The following is a 21,255-nucleotide window of genomic DNA, read 5'->3' on the forward strand; positions in this document are numbered from 1 at the left end:
TTGTATTAAAAAAAAAGAAATGTCTAGTATTAGCACACCAAGTACTATTGACTAAAAAGCCAGAACTGTTGGAAGATAACAGATATGCTACAGGGACACTTACACCCTCATTCTCAACTACAAGGTTTCAGATTCTCTGACCTGGAATTTTTGCATGCACCAACTCTGAATCCAATAGTTCTAGACCCAAAAACCCCATACTCAGAGACATCTTAGTACCTGTGTGCCGCTGTTATGCCTTGCCCCCACCTGTTCTTGTACTTCAGTACGGGGGTAGCAAAAAAAGGCTCCCTGCAGCTGAAATTAAATGAACTGTGCCCTCCTTCCACCCCTGCCCTCTTTCTTCAAACAATCAACATGGGCCCAAAAAAACGACTCAAAATATTCACCACCTGCTTCAAGCAGGGGGTAAATGTTTACCAGCTTGGGCCCTTTTTTTCCAGGTGGGGGGACACGCAAGATTGGGTCCATTATTACTGGGTCCACATGTTATTCCGCATTTCAGGGGGAAAAGGTGTAATCCTCATGATTTCAGGTAAGATACAGGTCGTTATCATAAATTCTGTCACCAGTATATCTCTCCATAAATAATGGGGAAGTTAGAATGAGGCCCTTAGTGGTTTCATTATTTGGAGAAGATGGGTACTTTACCAGAGGCCTGACTTAGTGATACGCACAATAGGCAAGTCAGTTTGCTGTGCATATGCCAGAGGCTGTGCACTTTGATATATCTGAGGAATGCATTCTGCTTACATATTAGATGTAGGCCTGGGCTAAATTTCCGTTCCGCTCGCGGAAATTGCGATAATTTGACATTTTCGCGTTCCGCGGAGAGCGCGAAAATGTCAAAATTTCTGCATTCCGCAGCTTAGCGATAATTTGTTTCTTGCTCGCGCTGTAAAATAATACATTCTCGCGCGCGCGCGATCGCCTTACCTGAATCCCCGCGTTCGCTGACAAGTTTTCCCGATCCGGTCGCGTTCTCCACGAGATGTTGGATTGTTGGTAGCCATTTGCGCTGTCTCGCGACAGTTCGCGCCCGCAGTAACGTCATGCGTCGCGCGATCACGTCTTTCTTCTCGCTATCATGCACCGCGAGAAGAGTGAAAACAAGATGGCCACGCCCGCGAGCAACCGCATAGTTAAGTTGGCAAGCCACGACCACGCAGAAAATACCGCGAACGGGCGGGAAAAAAACGTCCGCATCTTCGCGATATTTCCGCGTGTTTGCGGAGATTTTTAACATTTTCGCGATAATTTGCGAAAGTCGCTTTCGCAAATTCCGCCCACCCCTAACTAGATGCTGCTTATTGTGTATATTAGAGGTCCGCCTACATACTGTGAATGTGTTATAGTGCAACCTGTACCTATTGGGCAGGATGACATAACTGCTACTCAGAATCAATTCAGTGATACTAAAGTTACCACCTCCATTCACAGAGAACTCATGGGGTCACACTGCTGGTTACTGACCAAAAGTTAAGCAGATAGATTGATTTCTTTGATTCTTTTGACTGGGGTATCTCTTTGTTCGCCCTAAGTTGGCAGGGTAAAAAAAATGTAAAAAAAATAAAAGGGCATGCCCAGACGTGGGTCCCTTGCTCACTTTGCCACTGGATTCAAGATAGCCTGGCTGATGAGGGTTATGAACCCGAAACCGGTCCCAGGATGCTTGTTCCCAGTCCAGGAAAGACATGACTTGGCAGTTCGGGCTGGACTGTTCCCATGAGGCACAGGGTCTGACTGATTTGCATATGGCCATGTCTGAACTGGGGTGGTGGAGTGAGCTATAGAATGATGATGGATTAAACCCAGATCAGTTGACTGGGGGTGAGTGTTTGATTTGCTCAAATGCTCCGTCCATCATCCCCTTTGGTATCGCTTTGTTCGCCCTAAGTTGGCAGGGTATGCCCAGACGTGGGTCCCGTGTTCACTTTGCCACTGGATTCAAGATAGCCTGGCTGATGACGATTATGAACCCGAAACCGGTTCCAGGATGCTTGTCTCCGGTCCAGGGAAGACATGGCTTGGCAGTTCGGGCTGGACTGTTCCCATGAGGCACAGGGTCAGACTGATTTGCATATGGCCATGTCTGAACTGGGGTGGTGGAGTGAGCTAAAGAATGATGGTGGATTAAATCCAGATCAGTTGACTGGGGGTGAGTGTTTGATTTGCTCAAATGCTCCGGCCATCATCCCCTTTGGGATCGCTTCTTTCTTTGATGCCACACAAAGCACAAAATGAGAAATATTCGCATTTTAGTTCCCGGGCATACCAAAACAGTGCACCAGAATGGACTACAAAGTCAATAGCATTCTTCATTAATTCTGAAGACTGTAAAGATGCTTTCAGCATACCATCTAGCAAGTGACGAGGATCTCTTACAGGGAAGCTCTTCAGCTCAGGTATCGATTTTGACAGGTCATCATACAACTTTTTCATATATGTAGCTGAATTACTGCAAATACAAACAATATCACTCCAGTCTTCATTGAACTTGGTAGGAACATTTTGCACCAGCATTCGAAGTGACACTGTGTTCCACGTTTGACAAACATCTGGTGTCATGTTTTTAACCACTATCTCAGATGCTTGGTGACAATATTCTTTTCACATATACCTGTCACTACACCTTGCATTGAATGTTTAAAGCCTGGGGTGTTTGGCAATTCACCTACAATCAATAGTAACTCCGTAGAAAAGGGGGCTGATTTATCAAAGGATTTCACCCATTCTGTCTGTGGGTAAATGCGATGGCATATATTGGGAAAGATTCTTATGAAACCAGACATTTTACACCAGCCATTTTACCTATCAGTGAAATAAAATGTAGCCAAAATATCAAATATGATTTTGATATTTCCTGATTCTCTACAGTTTATATAATTACTAAATAAGACCTAAAACATGCTTCTAAACACTGCATCTTTAGACCAAAGACCACAAAACTGAAAAAAGCAGACGGAAGAAGAGACAATATTTTAGTGACATTCCTAAACAACAAAACTCAAGCAGAATAATGATAGCCCAGTCTTTCTTGCTGCTGCCTTGTATAACAAAGTTATATTGTATTGTACCCTTCAGGTAGAAATAAAAATGACTCTTTCACTCATCTTTTCCTTTCTTTGAATGGCACTTAGTTTGTGGTTGCAAAGGTGTTTTTTCAGTGTTTATTTGCTTACACTGATAATGGCTATTTTCCTTTTGGTGATGTTTTATCAGTTATTGTAGGTTTAAACCTAAAACCAGATAGCCTACTCGTAGGCATTATCTGTTAGATGAGTGTTGGAGGCAGGCAAACATCGCAGGCATTATCTGTTAGTAGGCATTGTCTGCAGGCAAAGAAGCATTGTAGACAGTCAATCAGACAGGAAGAACATGTATCAGAACAATGCGGGCTGCAGAGCTGGCTTCAACTTCCACCCAATCACTACCCTAGAATTGATAATACCAGATATTAAAACTACACCTTGATGAAATGATCGCATTACCTGGGGCAGGAGGAATTACAGTCAGTCCTGACACTGTGTATCTCAAGCTTTTAGGGTATTCTCCAGGTAGGAATTACCGCCTCAAAGGGAACTGAAATACGTATTCTTTTTGATGGTATATAAAAATATTGTGTAGTTCTGCAGGTAACATTTTTATATCTGCGTTTTTTGTTTACACCATTTCATTTTCACTCCCACAACAGCTATATTACCTGTGGTTGTTGGGGGCCCTGGCCACTCAGTGAAGGACATAGGTCAGCAGGTAGTAGCAAACAGTTTCCAGTGAGTCGTCCCTCTTAGAGTTACCAAGTCATCCCCTCAGCGGGCCCCAAATGTGCACGTTATACCTTAGTCAACTGTGCACGTGTGTGTGGTGGGGGAGGGTTACAGTCTTTACAAGTCTGTGCCAGGTTTGTTAGTGGAGTTGAAAACTGACAAACTTATGGCAGGCTTGTTACTACGGTTGAATTCTAACGAACTGGTGCCAGATTTGTGAGCATAATTAACTACTGACGAACCTGTGCCAGGCCTGTTGATGGAGTTAAATATTGGCAGAACCTCTTAGTGAGATTGAAGGCTCAATACATTTATTATATATTAAAAATGAATACCACCACTGCCTCCCTAAGTACTGACAAATACCGCCTTTATGATATATTTTTGTAGGGCCACTGGCCACTAAAACAGCGCAAGGTCGCATTTTCTTTTTTAGGTGTGAAGTATATACTCACTTATAGGGGATTTCATCTAGCCTTCTTCATCTATTGGTCTATTACTGTCTCATTCACATATTTCTTCCATCAAATACAGAACGGTCAATGACTATCTCTAGATGTTAGGTTACATCCTCTCTTGTGGTAATGTGTATTTTTAGAGACCAAAAATATTTTTACTTTTAGCCAATCTGTTTGACGAGTGACTGGCAGGTACCCCAACAATGTGAAGCGTCTTGCAAAAAATCATGCTAATACAAAACACACACTAGCAAATACAAAGGTGGCGGCCAGTGCTAGACCTATTGGCTTTGCCAGTGCCGGTTTTCAGATGTCTCCGTGCCTGGTTAAAACGGGAGCGTAGGTTATTTTTCTAAGCGTGCCTATACATTTGCCCTGATCCACTCATCTACTTTTTACTCGGGCTGGGAAGGGAAGAGAAAGTACAGTATGCAAAATTTAGAGCTACAGCTCAAACCTTTCCCGCAGACACGAGCTCAAACCGTCTGCACATTTGACAGAGCCTCTAGGTCACATTGACTCCCCTTTTTCTGTTAAAAAAACTATGTCAGACTTCCAAAATGTAGGCATTTGGTGAATGCAGGGGGCGTTGGGTGGTAGTTAGTAGTCAGTTCCCACCAGCGCCTTATGTCATCACGAGCGCCTCGACTCCCAGTATTAAGAGCTATGTTAAACAAGCATTGAAAATGCAATAGGTCTCGCCTTTGATTAAGTTAAAGCCATTTGCTTTGCTAATGGTATTGTATAGCAAAGCAAATGGCTTTAACTTAATGAAAGGCGAGACCTATTGCATTTTTATGCTTGTTTTCACTCTCTCTTCCTATCACAATATCAACCTCCCCAGTCTTTCTGTGCCTCACCTATGTCTCCCTACTTTAACTCTTATCTCAACAGCTCATCTCACTTTCTACCCTTCACAGTTTTCCTTTCTTCCCTTCTCTCACTCACCGCTCTCTTTACCTGACCCGTCTTTCCATATGCCTCTTCTTATTTGCCTCTCTTTTTCTCACAGCTCTCTTTACCTTGCATTTCTTTAAACATCTCTCACTACCACATGTATTATCTACCTTTATCTCTCCCTGCCTTTATGTCTAATTCACTTTTCTTTCTTACTTCGGTCACTGTATTTTCCACAGTGAAATGCATTCATTTAATAGTAAATATGTGCATATTTCTTATAAACTGTACAAATGAGGTTTGGGGACAAAATGTTAGCATTATCAATGATATATTTAAAGCTAATGTTTAAATGGCAATCACTGCTGCAGTCTGAGAACATAGGCTGAATGATTGATGCAACCTTTATGTATGTATGTGTATGATATTTCTGTAGCTCTGTTAGGGACCATAGACAAGCATAAAGTCAAAGAGTGATAGAAGTTGTTGGTGGGTTGTGGATGGTTAATGTATTGTGATGTAATGTTCTTTTAAGAAGTGAATCTTCAGCTCCTTCCTAATTCAAATCAGTGTTGCAGAGATCTGGGAAGGAAAAAGAAACTGTCTCCAGATCCTGGGTGCATAGATAGAAAAGCCCTGCTGCTTTTCTTTTCTTTTTTACACTTCTTAGTCTGCTATCTGGTCATGGCTGGGCTGCCAGTGGGTGATAACCACTGGAGATGGTGAGCTGATCTGCTAAATCAGTTGGGGTGTTAGTCGCGATAGCTTTGTAAATGAGGCAGCTACTTATAAAGATGGTGCGAGTCCGCAAATCGAGCCAATAGAGTTCCATCATAGTGTAGGTGATGTGATCATATTCCTTCAGGCTGTGGATGAGATTGTGCTGCAGAATGTAGGACACGTGTAAGGAGTGCCAGTGTGGTATTTCTGAGGCAGTGGAACAGAGTATTACTACTCACCCGATGTATGAGGTCGCTTTCAGTTCCACTTCAGAATCAAGAGCTGGTACCAGCTTGTCTCGTTTTCTTTACAATCTGCTCTCCAAACCTGTAAGAGCTCGTAAATTAGTAGCACTGTGTATGAGCATGTAAAACATGTGGCTCTTTTGTGTATGTTGTGAATGCATGAAATTGTGAGATGCCTGACATTTGTATTTTCCCACTCTTCAGAGACATTATCTGGCATAACCCCTCAACTCTCCAAATACTATGGAGACAGTGAGGTGTGCAAACCTTGTTTGCTTGCCTAGTGCAACGCTCTGTACTTTAAAACAGCACCAGACACAACTGTTCTGAGTTTAAACATTTTCTGTTTTCACTGCTCTCATAAAGAATGCCTTCCTCTTTTCTATCTCATGCCCTTCTACATTGATGTCTGTTATTTACATCTAGAGCACCAAGGGGATGTACTGTTTTTGTGATTTTTCAAATCTGCAAGAGCATCAGTGAGCTGAAATTACAGACACAGAGGTCTGAAAGCATATAAATGCTCAGTCCACAATGTGTTCCCATTTCTGGTGTGTGTTGTAAACCCAAGGTTGTTATTTATTGATAAGGTACATACATCTTTTCAAGCTTATAATTTTGGTCATTGGAACGTATTGGCAATGATTTGTGGAGCTGATTGAGGACTGAAATAATTGGTCATGGTCAGATTTTCTGAGGATTATCGGTGGTCACCTATTGAGTATTAGCATATCCACTAGGTCCCACTGTGATGACACTAATATGTATCAGTTGAAACCATTTATGTTTATTAAGTTCACTTGTTTTATTGTGGTATCATTAAAATCCAGTTATAGTGCACTGATGCGTTTAGTCAGAAAAGCTTTAAAATGTACTACTCCCACCTTCAGAGCGATTATCTGGCATATCCCCTACCATTACTTAGTGGACCAACAGCAACCCTACCTACAAAGTTATCTTTAACAAAATCCTTAAATCATATATAATTGAACCACGTGCCATTTGCCATTATTTCGCTCAAAATTAAATGGAAATGACCCCAAATCTACAGTAAAGCCATATTTAAATGAGATCGCCTTTAGTTATCTATTGGTATATGCCCAGCCCACTGTTTGCAATTTGTCACTCACATCCTCCAAACGCCCTCGAGGATCATACTGTAGCGAAATATACAGAATTAATATAAACTGTCTGTTTTCAAATATCACCAAAATGTAAGATTTATTTTGTAAACAGACTCTTCAGATAGAAAACTTTACTTCTCGTCAGAACCACCTCTTATTATTATGTGGGGCCATGCCCCCCAAACTTATACTTCTGGCTACGGGCATGTGCATGACCCTCCCTTTCCCGACTATCCCCTGGTGCTGCCATTCCTCTAGTCGAATCATTGGGTAATAGCTCTGAGAGGGATGTGTTGTTGCATTGGTTGTCTACAGATATCCATCCCATATGACATTTTCCAATAGTTGGGGAAGTGTTTTCGACACCCGTAGATTACAGTCAGCGTGTCACGTGGATGTTCTCTTCAATGATTTTGTGAAGTGTGCTGTGGTATTCCTTCTCAGGTCTTTGATATCTGCTGGTTGAGGCTGTGCATACCATGAGGGCTTTTGCCCTGTCTTGAAAGCAGGCTTGGGCAAATAAGCCTTCTGTCTGTAGACAAGTTTCTAGTGAGTCTCATTAGTTCTTCCTTGATGCTATCACTGAATAAAGTTGGCCCCGTTGTGGTCCACTTCCTACTGAGGGTCTTCAAAAGTGAAACTGACTCATCATTTCTTGCTGATGGAATTATCAGGTATTCCTTGTCACCGCACCTGAGATAAAGCTGCTTTTTATTAAAATGTTAATTGTTCCAATCCACCAGGAAACCACGGGGCAGATTTACAATTCCTGGCGCATCCCTGCAAATCAGCAGGGATGCGCCGGGAAACTTGCAACACGCATCACAATCCTTGCGCCACCACAGATGCGCCGCATTGTGGCGCAAGGAAATGCAGATGTGTGTCGCATCTGCCGTCGTGACGTTGGCACAGAGCTGGAGTTGTGTCGCGGGCACATTGTGCGTCACACCTTACGTCTGCTTCAAACAGGCGCAAGGTTTTGACGCAGCGGGGTCGGAAAAGTGAGAGAGTGAAATCTTGTAGATTTCACTCAAGCACTTTTCCGAGGCGTTCCTGCACCGGAACGCCCCCCCCGCGCCGGAACACCCACATGAAACCTGACGCGGGTTTCATGTGGCGCAGGGCTTTACAACGTGACGCATCTCCCTAGATGCGTCACGTTGTAAATCCCCCACAGCATGGCGCTAGCTTTATGCCTCCGCTGCGTCACATGGCGCAAAAGTGGCGCACAGGGCTTGTAAATCTGCCCCCACATGTTCTTAGCCTTTGTGCACTTGCTCTGTACCTGGGACAGTTCTGTATTCTGGTCAAGTGGTAGCATTCTCTACATTCTCTCTCTTTTGAGGACTTTTGGGCCTTCAACACACCTTGTGAGCTGCTGTGACAATGTGCTGGGTGCCATTTTGCTGCTCTAAGAATAAACTATTCCAGTTTCACCAGCATTCTCTCAAGGAGTGTTGTCGCACATGATGCTAGAGAAAGATTTCTTTTTACCTGAATTCGATTTGGTTCTTACTGTGATAGTTGCTTCTAAACGTGTTCTCTATGTTGTACTGAAGCCATTCCAGCTTTTTTCTAGTTCTAGTCTCTCAGCTTATTAGGCCAGAGGTTGAAAATGGCATATTGTTAGCGTACCAAGAACTTTCATTGCTTACAATTTGTTGGCTTCATTGTCACCCTCATTTACTTGTTTCTCATTCAATTACTTGCCTTGTTCAGCTTGTGTTTGTTCCCCCGCCAGAGCATAGCCCCTTTACTTGAGTTCTTCTACTGATCACTTTTAGTGAATTACTTCTCTTTTCGTTTAGACACTGCATGAGAATGCATATGTTTCCAGTTTTCTTCATCATGTGCTTCTCTCCACCTGCACTCTGTGTTACTCTCTCTCATCTGTGTGCTTCTCTCCCTCTTCCTGTATTGCTCTTTCTTGCCTGTGTACTTCTCTCCCTTCCCATCTGCTCCGTTTTTGCTGTCTCTCACTTGTCCCCATTGCCTGTGTTGCTCTCCCTCGTGCTGATTTTCACCTCTCCTGCTTACTTCTTATTGCTTTCCATCTCCACCCACTCCTTCCTCCGTCCCCTCCCACAGATCTATTTTGTTTTTAATCTTTACTTTTTATTTTCAGATTGTTTTGAGGAGGGCCTGACAGCAAATTGCTGCTGAGACTTTTGTTTACTAAATATAAATAAAAGTTTATTTCATGCTACTTCATTTGGATTTTTTAAAATTTACCAATGCATCTTGTATCTGTAAATAAAAAAAAGGCTGTCCACGTCATGTACATATGTTTCGATGCAGGTTTGCATGGCTACAAAATTACATGGTGCTGCCTACAGAATGATGCATGGTCAAATTATGTGTACATGTTTTAAGTCGAAACACTGTAGCCTTGCTAAAGACTTATTGCGAACATGTCAATAGTTTACCTGGAAAGCAACTCGGTCCATTGCTTTCCATTGGGTTTTTGTTTTGTCACTCTAATGTTGTTGCTTTCTATTCAATAGTTTTATTTGTTTTAGCCCATCCATCTAGTCTTAGTCTCTCCTGAGGAGTTTCCCTTCTCTCTGACCAGCTCCTGTTATCCTTCCACAAGTGTATGGTTCTGGGATTTTCAAATTGTTTTTTTTCTAGAAGCACTCCATAGCAGTGCATGCATTACCCCCGTTCTCTGTTTTGCCACTTCTCCCAGCACATTTTATTTCATAACCTTATAAAAATGAAATGTTTCCCAACTTTGCCCCTTGAGACGCTCTTGCATATCCTTTCACCTTTATACAGCTTCGCCCTACGAGTCACTCTTCTGTAACTTTGACTCCATGTTGCTCTCTGTCTTGTTCGTTTGCAGCCCTGCCACATACCACGCATCAGGCGTTAGACTAACGCATTTCAGTGTGGTGGTCCGCATCACTGCACTGAAATGCAAAGTCACACATATTTAGCTCCTCCTCGGCTGTCAAGCGGCCCGGAGCGTTGGCTGATAATAAACCATTTTTAACTAGTATCAGAGTGGCAGCAGGCGCTGTGCACTTTTCCCGACAGGCTTAGGGGCTGCCTGAGCTCTAGCGCAGCTGCTACTGCTACAATGTAACAGATGGATTGGATTCACTGCGCTGAGGTCAGGTGTGAGTCTCTGAGACTCACTGTGATAGGCGGGTGGCTCCTGGTGCAGCTGCCCGCCCCGACAGTTGAATGAGAAGGTTGGCTGCTCAGCTGGCGGCAAACATGTAGGCTAGCGCAGAGAATCGTGGCCCCCACCGGCGGCTGACTGAACCACGAACTGGTAGCTGAAGTGGTTTGTAGCTGCCCAGAAAACCTTCCTGACTGTGAAGGTATGTAGCTGAGCCAGCCGTGACCCTGAATCATAACCGGAGGCTGGCGCTGCTGCGGGCGGGGTCTGAGCTGGGTTGCGGAGCCCGTTATTAACACCAGCCATCACCAGACTGGCTCTCGCCGGCCCTCAACGCAGGAAATGCCCAGCATTGACTCTGCGGTATGATACTTTCGAAGTTTTAGGGCCCTAATGTGCTTGCACCCCCCCTCCCCCGAATGGTACGATACATTGCACTTTAATTATAGGCATGTTTCACAGCAGTGTCACGCACGCCTGCTTGTTTGCAGATAATGCACTTAATTATGGGTGCAGGTTGTTGTTTCTTGTGGCCATGTTTTAGTGCTGTGCTGCGTTTTGCCTGCATGTTTTTTTGGGATGTGACGCCGCCTTTGGGGCAGGCAGCGGGAAGATGCTGCCAGCGCTGCAGTGTCTCACAGGCAGGGCCCGTACCACAGAGCGGTGAAGTGAGCGAGCCTGACAGTAGGCCGGAAACGTGCTGCCCTTAGTTTGCAGACTCCAGGAGCTCACCCTACATCTGCAGTCTGGTTCCGAGCAAGATGGGGCAGTGCCGTGCAGAGGGTGGTTTATAGGGCCAAGCAGAGGCTCACAGCAGCTCGCCAGCCACCCCCCGGGACACATTTGTCCTCCATTGCCCTGTTTACAGAGGGCTGGTTCTTGGCCTTCTCAGGGCAGCGTTGGGGCAGACTGGACTGCAAACAAACCCAGGTAGCAGAAGTCATCGCTCACCCACATTCCTGGAGCTACCGCCTAATGGGCCACTCTCTCCAGACTCACCCCGCCGGAGAGGAGTCTGGAGCTAAAGTCTGCAGGCCTCATTCAGTGGCTCGGTGGCCTAATGGGCCACTCTCTCCAGACTCACCCCGCCGGAGAGGAGTCTGGAGCAAAAGTCTGCAGGCCTCATTCAGTGGCTCGGTGGCCTAATGGGCCACTCTCTCCAGACTCACCCCGCCTGAGAGGAGTCTGGAGCAAAAGTCTGCAGGCCTCATTCAGTGGCTCGGTGGCCTAATGGGCCACTCTCTCCAGACTCACCCCGCCTGAGAGGAGTCTGGAGCAAAAGTCTGCAGGCCTCATTCAGTGGCTCGGTGGCCTAATGGGCCACTCTCTCCAGACTCACCCCGCCTGAGAGGAGTCTGGAGCAAAAGTCTGCAGGCCTCATTCAGTGGCTCGGTGGCCTAATGGGCCACTCTCTCCAGACTCACCCCGCCTGAGAGGAGTCTGGAGCAAAAGTCTGCAGGCCTCATTCAGTGGCTCGGTGGCCTAATGGGCCACTCTCTCCAGACTCACCCCGCCTGAGAGGAGTCTGGAGCAAAAGTCTGCAGGCCTCGTTCAGTGGCTCTGAGATTAAAAGTGTTGTACACATTTCTTTGACAGAGAGGAACGTAGAAACTATAGCATTTTGCAGTAGCTGTCAACTGACATGAACCAGGATTAGTTGTGTGTAAGTGCTTTTTACTAGGTTAGTGCCCTTCCGTTTCTGTTGGTTTACAACAGTTTTAACATCGTCTTGGAGTTTCTCATTCCTCAAATGGGTGTAATTTCTGATGTTTCCCTCGTCTTTACTGCTTGATTTTGTTCGCAAGAAAATGTCACTAAGAGTTGTTGAAATGTTACTCATAATTCCACTGAAATTATGAAAATATCACACATAAGCAATCTGAAACCTTGGCAGCTATGCGTTTGCTATCTCGTGACCTAGAGGGTTGCCCCCCCCCCCCCCCCCGGGTCCAACTTGGATCAGTAAATAAAAAGAAAAACAACTCTTTCCGTATTTTAAACGCTGGCACCTGGTTGGTGTAGGTGCCTACAAAATAATGCAGCCAGCCACGTAGACATTTGTCCCTTCTTATTAGCCTTGCTGCACAGAATGCTCCACATAAGGGATGCTGTGCAGCTGAGCTAAAACTATTGTCAGAGCATTTGGTCCCAGAGGTGAGACCTACTGACTTTGCCAATGCTAATTTAATTTTTTCATGCTGTGAAGAGCCCATGGGAATCAAAGACGAGACCTATTAGCTTTGCCAGTGCTTGTGTAGTCAATACCAACTGTCTGAGTTCTCCCTTCTTCGTGCAGGTGTATGCTCACATTTGATTGGGCGAGTTGATATGGTTGGTGCTTGACTGGCATGGTAAACACTTCCTTAAATAACACAAAATATCTTGCCAGGACTGCAGTCCACTCATCTTCAAACAAGTCGGGATGTTCTTGATTCCCCATATCTTCACTATGACGATAGTGTCATACACATGTATTGCATAAATGGCGCTCTTGTTTCTTAGATCCTCATATGTATTGATAGATTTCTCATTATCACCCTTCATGCCAGTTTTGAAAGTGCCACAGAATCCTTTCTTCTGGTCAACATCATATTGTGTGTAGTAGAGGAGGCTGTTTTGCTGCTCGCTTCCGGGACATGAATCTGTATGATGCTATGTCACCTCTTCAGAGCGCACAGTCTCAGCCCCTACAGCTCCACAACGGTAGATGATCCCTTGGCAGTGGCGGCTCCTCCGCTAAGGAGGAGAAGCGTCGCCCCACTGCTCTTCCAGCAGTTAAAAAGGAAACATAAAAGATAATAACTCAACGTTATTATCATGTTATTTTTCCTACTGCAGTGGCTCAGTTTCATGCGGTCGGGCTGGCCAGAGCAGGGGGGAGGAGTGGTGGCACTCTTTGAGTGCGCATGGTGGTTTGGCTGGGCGTCTTGGGCCAGCCTAACAGTCATGCACACTTTGCAGTCACGGGTGGCATTAATCGCGGGTGGTGAAGCGGGGGGGTCGCGCGGGGCGGGGGGTTGGGCGTAAATTTAATAATTAATTTTAAAAAATGTACATGTCTGCCGTCCTAGTCCCGTGTTTTCCTGGCACTGGCTCCGGCTCCGACTCCTGCTCCTGCTCGCCTGCCTCTGGCAGATACAGGAAGCAGGCAGCCTCCCGTCCCTCCCCTAAGCCAATCACACTACTGCAATGGCAGCGTTGTGATTGGTGGGGACGCCGCCCAACCAGGGGCTTACGGGGAGGCCATTTACTCTATGTAGTCTGCATTACAGCCTGCATCGAGAAAGGGCAGAGTGCACATGACTGGTTTGGGCGTCCCCATAGGGCCGACCTAACAGTCATTTCGCCCTTAGGAGTGGGCACACCACTCCTCGCAGGCCCAGCTCTGCTTGCAGAGCAGCCCTGCCCACCCGCCCACCCTCAACCAAACCCTTCTGCTTTCTCGCAGTGCGAGAAGCAGAAACATAAAATGGTAGTTATTACCATTTTATGTTTCTGCTTCTCGCACTGCAAGAAAGCAGTGGGAAAATGCTCCTCCGCCCTAGTGGAGGAGCCGCCCCTGGCACTTTGCTTGTTCCCCAGTAGGCTGTAATGTACAAGAGGTTCAAAAGAGTGTGTTTCCTGTCTTGGTAGGATGCACACAGTGTTTGCTTAAATACCCCTCACACACCAAAAGGGCCCTTGGTGTCATGCTTCATCATAGGGGTCTTCCACCCCCGCTGTGGGATGGGGCGTGCTACGACCTGTGACTACGCGGGAGCACTGATCTTACAGTACTATGTGTTGTGTAGTGGTAGTGAGAGGAAGGGTCAAGGGTGAATGCAAGAAGTGGATTAAAAAGTACCTGGCCTCGTGGACTTAAGAAACTTTAATAGGTCAATGAGGCTGGTGCTGTTAAAAGGGGTGGTTCGGAGATGTCCACGGAGACGAGGGATGGTGTTATCTTAAAGCGAGGCAGAGTTGACTACTACAATACAGTGGCAACCCCCTTCCCACCCGTTCAAAAGGCTCATGGAGCATTGTCTCCTACACACCACAACTTACATTTTAGAAATACCGATTGGGTACTGTATAAAGTGCATGATATTTTGCATTTTTTCATAAATCTGTATATAGCACACTATTTTATCACATCTTGATAGCAACATAGTGAGTACTGAAGGGATCATTCCCAGTCCTGATCTTCATCAAGCCTTGATGCTTCGAAACATGTTGACTTGATCAGGAGTATCCACACATTACAGGCAGGACATCTCCGAACCACCCCTTTTAACAGCACCAGCCTCATTGACCTATTAAAGTTTCTTAAATTCACGAGGCCAGGTACTTTTTAATCCACTTCTTGCATTCACCCTTGACCCTTCCTCTCACTACCCCTACACCACACATAGTACTGTAAGATCAGTGCTACCGTGTAGTCACAGGTCATAGCACGCCCCATCCCGCAGCGGGGCGTGAAGACCCCTATGATGAAGCATTAAACCAAGGACCCTTTTGGTGTGTGAGGGGTATTTAAGCAAACACTGTGTGCATCCTACCAAAATAGGAAACACACTCTTTTGAACCTCCTTTGAGGTGGATCCTTATGTTTTGTTCAAGTTTCAAGAGGAGGACGTATCCACCTCCAGTGCCCATGCAGGACACTACCTCTTCACTCCCTAATCTTGTTTTTTGTGGCTGTAATGCACAGCCTGGTGAGGCTCCCAGTCACCGTCTGAGCGCCGAACCACGACGCTCAGACCAATCATCACGCTGCTGTCATGGTGACAACAACGTCATGATAGACTTAGGGAAGCCTGGGGATCCGGGTGCTCGAGACAGGAAGAAGACGAAGAGGACAGATGAGAGGTGGCAGGTGGCCGTACCCAGGTAGGTGCTTTTTTTTTTTCCTTTTCATTTCGCCAGCCCCCCACGATCCCCATCCGGTAGCAGCCGCTACTAGCCCCAGGACACTTCCATTATTGCTTGACCCGGAATGGATTTTACACAGGAGATTCTATCATCAAAGTTTAAAGATATTTCATTTACAAAGTGCTGGTCCTTCTTAGTTCCGAAATGATGATCGCCCACCGAGCATAGAATGCAATGTTCCCCCTATTGCTATGGCTGTGCTTAAATCCAAGATTCCAGAGAATCAAACTGGTCAGCAGGTTCAGGAATGTCGGAGGAATACCTTTCCTTGCTGCTGATATGATATCTTCTTTCTGTCGTTTATCTGCCTTTCCTGGAAGTTAAGAGTTTATTGATTATTTTCCCCTTTCAGGTTTTTTAACTGTTTTGCTTTCTAAGCTTCACATCTTAGCATCATTATATTTTAACTTACCACAGAACTCCAATAGCAGGACCAGCTCGGAAGAGGGTGTTCTCCAAATAGCAAGGCAGATTGTTGAGGCTGTTTCACTTTTGCTTTCCAAAGCTGTGCACAGGACCTGGATGTCCTGGCCTTGAGAGTTCTGGTTAGGTACTGCACAAGAGATTGATCATGCAAGGCAATTAAGTGCAACAGAGCTTGTTCTAATTGACGTTGACGGGGAGACCGCATCACCATGGCAAGCCTTGGTATGGATTAAGCACACTACCTTAAAGTGCAAACACACCACACAATGGGGCCAAAGGGTGACGCAACAACCAAGTTCATTTTATCAAGTCATGCAAGGACACCTTGCGTGGCCCTGCTTGGTTGATAAATCTAGCGTAACGCAGTGCAAATTGCTGCATTGTGTTACTGTGCCCGAGAGAGGCGTTCCATGGGTGAAGGGTGGGTCTTCCCACGCATCCACCAATGGGTTTTGGTGCATTCCCAGATCTACCAACATTGGTAGACCTGAGAATGGGTCAAAATGCATTGCCTCCCCAGGTGAGGTGTAACAAGTAGAACTATCTTCAATTCTCCTCCCGGAATTTGCGCCCCAAGAAGGCAGATTACTGCAAGAAAAACTCTCCAATAAAGCCATTTCATGGACGTACAAAACACTAATGAATAATATTCCTGATAAGCTGGGACTCCTTAGGGCTAATTGGGAAAAATCCACCAGACCGCTGGAGGACATTGACTGAGAGGCGTCCCTAATGCACACAAAGGAAGTGCCCATTAAGCTGTGGCTACGCCTCATACAATTTAAGATCCTCCACAGAGTATTCTTTGATAGAGTAAACCTCCATGCTATGGGTAGAGCAGAGACACCGCACTGCCTACGTTGTAAAACACTACAAGGTACATATATTCATACGCTCTGGGATTGTAGTCACATCCAAGCATACTGGAATCAGATACTGGGGGAATTAAACAGAGTGTTGGGAGCACAACTGGTGCGGGAGCCCAGGTATATCCTGCTGGGCATTCACTGAGATAGACTTACCACGTGGCAAGCTCCTATTATGCAACCTAGGGCTGATAGTGGCAAAAAGGGATATAGCCTGTCGTTGGGTTGCCCCGGATCCACCCAGACTTACCGAATGGAAGGCACACATAGATCTCTACATGGTGGCAGAAAAAGCGACGTATCTGGTCAGAGGCTGACCACAAAAGATCCCCAAAATGTCCACCACTTGGTTAAAGCACTACGGGCTAGAGATAGGAGATGAGAAAGATACACCCAGTGTAACATGATGGGACATGAGGAAAGAGAAGAGTTAGAGGAGCTCCACTTCCCTTCCCCGCTTATTATCTTACTTTGATTCCATATTTTCCAACTGTCCATCAGTTTGAGACTATGAATAACACGAATGGTGGCCCCAAGAAGGCCCAACTGGCTGTAACCCAGTTTATGTCAATGTGGTTTTATTTCAATGTCTATGTATTATTGCAATGTCATGCATCTATCCCTGTGTCTCTGATTTGCACTGTACCTGCTTTTGTAACAATAAAAACAGTAGACAAAAAAAAAAAGTGTGGCCCACATTTCTTTGCTCTCAGTTTAACAGAGCAACTGTTAAAAAAGCTGGTTGCTTACACTGTACATAGCGGGGGCTTTGGGTTCACCCGTTTACAACCATTGGCTTTCTTCAACCAGCCTCTTTCAACTTCTAGCATGAGACTTTGTCAATTATGTTTTGGCTCAGCTCAGTGGACTATTCATCTCTCTCTTAATTCTATTGTCTGTTTGGGTGTGTCCTTCCACCTGCACTCGAGTGCTTGTGTTGAATTGCATGAGGGACTACTTTACAAGCATAGCCTCCTGTGTCTGCTCCTACTGCCTCTCTTCTGTGTGTCCACTTTAATGTGCTAATTGTACAGGCATTAGCACATCAAACCAAGACCTATCGGCTTTGCCAATACTTGTATAAAGCCACCAATGGCCAAAGAACACACCTCATCATTCTGGGCAGCCATTATCGTCCATCTTTCCTTCAACATTAAAAAGGGACCTAAGGACAACTGACCTCTACAGATGAAAAATCTAAAAGGCAGACGTTTGCTTTACCATTCTCGAAGTGGTGAAAGACATTGCTGCAGTCTTGCATTATTAAAAATATATGAAGCAAGTCATCTCCAATTTTAAAAGCTTCAACATACAAGCTAGATGATTTGACGGTGCTGGAGATGCTTTCATAACCAATTACAATTTAAATTTGGAGAATTACTGCTAACAATCTGAAGAAGCTCCCCTAACAATCTACTTTTAAATGAATAAAATAGGACAACTTAGCAAAGGAATTAACTGTTGTCTTTTAGTCACATATCTGTTAATGTACCTGCACTAAAATCACTGCACCATCCCCCTCATCAAAAACAAGAGCCGGAAACATAAACACCCACTTACACAAAGGCAAAAATGCTTACAACCTCATCTCGACTGAATACATTCTGAGGCAGATCTTGCCCCTACCATTCTGTTGAAGAAAATGTTCCTTTGTCTTCTTTTGGGTCGAGTATAAAAGCAGTGGCGGCCGGCATGACGAGTGGCGGCCGGCATGACGAGTGGGGGCCTGGGTATGTTCTCCATGCAGGCTGTAATGCAGATTGCATGGAGAACAGGGAAAGTGCGCTTGACTGGTCTGGGTGGTCCGAGAGGGCCGGCCAAACAGTCATGTGTACTTAGGAGTGGGCAAACCACTCATCCCCTGCCCTGCTCCAAGAGCAGACCAGCCCCGCCCACACGCCTGCACGCAAACCAGCCCAAACATAAAATGATAACTCAAAGTTATTATAATTTTATGTTTCTACTTCGCACTGCTTGAAAGCAGTGGGGCAATGCTCCTCCGTCATAGCGGAGGAACCGCCACTGTCTAAAAGCACTTATTGACAAAAGTGGCTGGGAGACGTGCAGAATGTAGGAAAAAGGCAAAATGGACTCTTGATGAAGTTCTTCTAAAAGGTGACCTTCCTGTACGGAGCCCTCGGCAAAAGAATGAAAACCACATGGTTCGTGGATGGAAGGGACCGGCATGGGATTTCAGGTGACCTTCCGGTTCGGAGCCCTCGGCATAAGAAGAAAAACAACAGGGTTCCCTGGAAGATGCTTCTGACTTCAGATTTTTACTTCTTGGACCGTGGAGAGCCCGGACAGTGCTAGCTTGGGTCTCGCAAGGAATGGAAACATCATTGGATGTTTAATCGAGAGCAGCATCTCATGGTGACGATGAGAAATACTCCAACTAAGCAACAGAGCCGACAGAATTTCAGTGCTTTGGCAATGTGGCATATTCCCATCTGACAACAAATAATTGACCGTTCTGGGGGCTTTGCTTGCTGTTCCTGGATCTTACCTATCACCAACGGCGGTGTCCTGACGAAAGAGTATCGCAAAGTGTTTGCCACCGGGCGCCTGCTACTCCAGTGCGTTTTCAATATGGGAGCTTTGGTCACTGTGGGGGTGAGCCGCTGGCGGTGCAGCTTCTGCGGCACTACATCGCCCATAATACCCTGCGTTCTCCAACAGCTGACTGTAAACCGCATTACTTTAGGGCTACAGAGGCCAAGGGCGGGCCTGTCCGTGCCCGTCAGCGACAGGAAGAGGCAGCACTGTGCCAGGCGAGGTGGATCCTCAGGAGTGTTATGGCCAAGTGATTTCAACGTGCACCCTGAGGTCTGTTGTACTAAAAACTTTAGTGGCTTGTTATTACTGTTATTTATCTTTCTTGACGTCAGACCCTGGCCCGCTTGGGGGATTGACATAACCTGCAGGGGATGTTATATTGACTGATCCCATTTAAGACTCATTTGACTTTTGACCGATGCGAAACCTACCTGCAAAATATACTTAATAAACGTGGTTGTAATTTTGATTGTGCAATATTAGCCGATTAATAGCTAGGCATCGAACATGGGAAAAGGAAGCATCCGGGGACTGGCAATCACTGCAGACCACACGTGTTCTCCATAGTGGCCAGCTTAATGCCTGCCCACGCCCAGTGCTCCGGGCTTTTTATTTCGTTACTGGCGTGCCTTCCGCGTGGACGTAGGGCGCGTCCACTAGGCACACGCACAGGGAGAGGCTATACAAACCTCTCCTGAGACCCCCGTAGTAATGGTCGGGCCCGGCTCGGGCAACACTACAGGGACGGCAGTGACTAAATCCCCAAATAAAACTCGATCTTCTATTATGAATTATATAACGGGTGCAATGGGGGCAATAGAAAAGCAGATTCTGTGCGTGGAGGAATCACTAACTACTTGTACTGAGGGGACTTCTGGGCCTGTATTACTGAGTGAGGCGGCAGCATTAACTCCTTCCCTAAGTAACTCGCCTAGCAGGGAGAAGCTTGGTGTAAGTGAAAGGGCCAAAAGTATTCTTAACTCCACCTCACCGTGATTTATGGATCCACAACCCCCAAAAACACTGAGCACTCATGTTGCTCCTTCTATTACAACTTCAGAATTACAGGGAGGGGTGAACGGATTAATTAGGAAAATAACTGCACAGAACCCTGCATTTACAAAAAAAAAGACAATTAGAGCACCAAACAAAAAACGCCCATACCAATCCAGGACTATAAAACATTGGTGACCTCAGTGAAAGCCCTGGAAGACATGGTAAAGATTTCCTTTAATGCACTCACCAGCAGATTAAAACATATTGAGAGTATGTGTCAACATTTGTAGATCGACTGGTGTGGTCGGGGGGTGAACCATCTTTGCAATCGACATAGAGTAGGCATTTGACAGTCTCAAATGCCGGTTTTTATATGCAGATTTGGAGCATATGCGGATTGGGCCGAGCTTTTCCAAGATGAGTAAAGCTACTTTATAGGACAGTGGCGTAACGAAAATCGAGGGCCCCCCCCTGAAAGGCATGTGAAGGGGCTCCCTCCGGACTCTATCAAGAGCTCTTCAGTCGAAGTGCTGTGCTGAGGGGGCCCTCTGGAGCTTGGGGGCCCCCCGCACTGCGGCATCCTGTGTTACGCCCCTGTTATAGGAATCCCCTAGCTGGTGTGCGCACAAATCAGAGCAGTATCGGGCGGAGGGGGGGACGCGACAGGGGTGCCCCCTCTCCCTCCTTACTGTTCGCTCTAGCATTGGAGCCACTGGCATGCCTTGATTGGACAGGGGATAGATACCAAGGCCTACAGATAGGGGGACATACTCATCACAGCACTCTATGCTCATGACTTGCTATTGTTCCTGAACAATCTAGGAGGGGAACTGCGAAGGGCCAGAGAAATTATGAAATTGGCAAAAATCCAGCCACTTGTAGAGGGTAGGAACCCACCTGATGGACAGGGTGATCTCAGATGGGAGCCCCGGTGCCTGGAATACCTGGGAGTCAAGATCTACCATTCCCTAACGGACCTCCAGGAAGGGAACTTAGGAGCTGCTACAAGGTCTTTGAAGGCCTGTATGTCATTCTGGGGACTCTCCCTCTATCGGCGGCTGGTAAAATAGCGCTCCTAAAAATGGTGGCTCTCCCGAGGCTACTGTACTTCTTTACCACATTACCCCTGTGGATCCCAAGAACGCGGTTCACTGAACCGGAC

The 21,255-nt window shown here is 46.0% G+C and overlaps 1 protein-coding gene across 4 annotated transcripts in view; it reads right to left on the bottom strand.

Moving 5' to 3' along the window:
- Window positions 1-21,255, bottom strand: part of LOC146833887 (protein FAM163A-like) — a 241,993-nt gene that overhangs the window by 129,872 nt on the left and 90,866 nt on the right. The window contains exon 1 of one of the 4 annotated variants that reach the window (XM_085601786.1): window positions 19,529-19,661. The exons of 2 other annotated variants lie outside the window; for them this stretch is intronic. The gene's annotated coding sequence lies outside the window, so the exon portion shown is untranslated. Of the gene's footprint in view, window positions 1-19,047; window positions 19,205-19,528; window positions 19,662-21,255 lie in introns of those variants that run through there. One more of the 4 variants, XM_085601787.1, reaches the window with a different exon arrangement.

The sequence above is a fragment of the Triturus cristatus genome, chromosome 4_2 (assembly GCF_964204655.1).
Source record: "Triturus cristatus chromosome 4_2, aTriCri1.1, whole genome shotgun sequence".
Classification (NCBI taxonomy): Eukaryota; Metazoa; Chordata; class Amphibia; order Caudata; family Salamandridae; genus Triturus; species Triturus cristatus.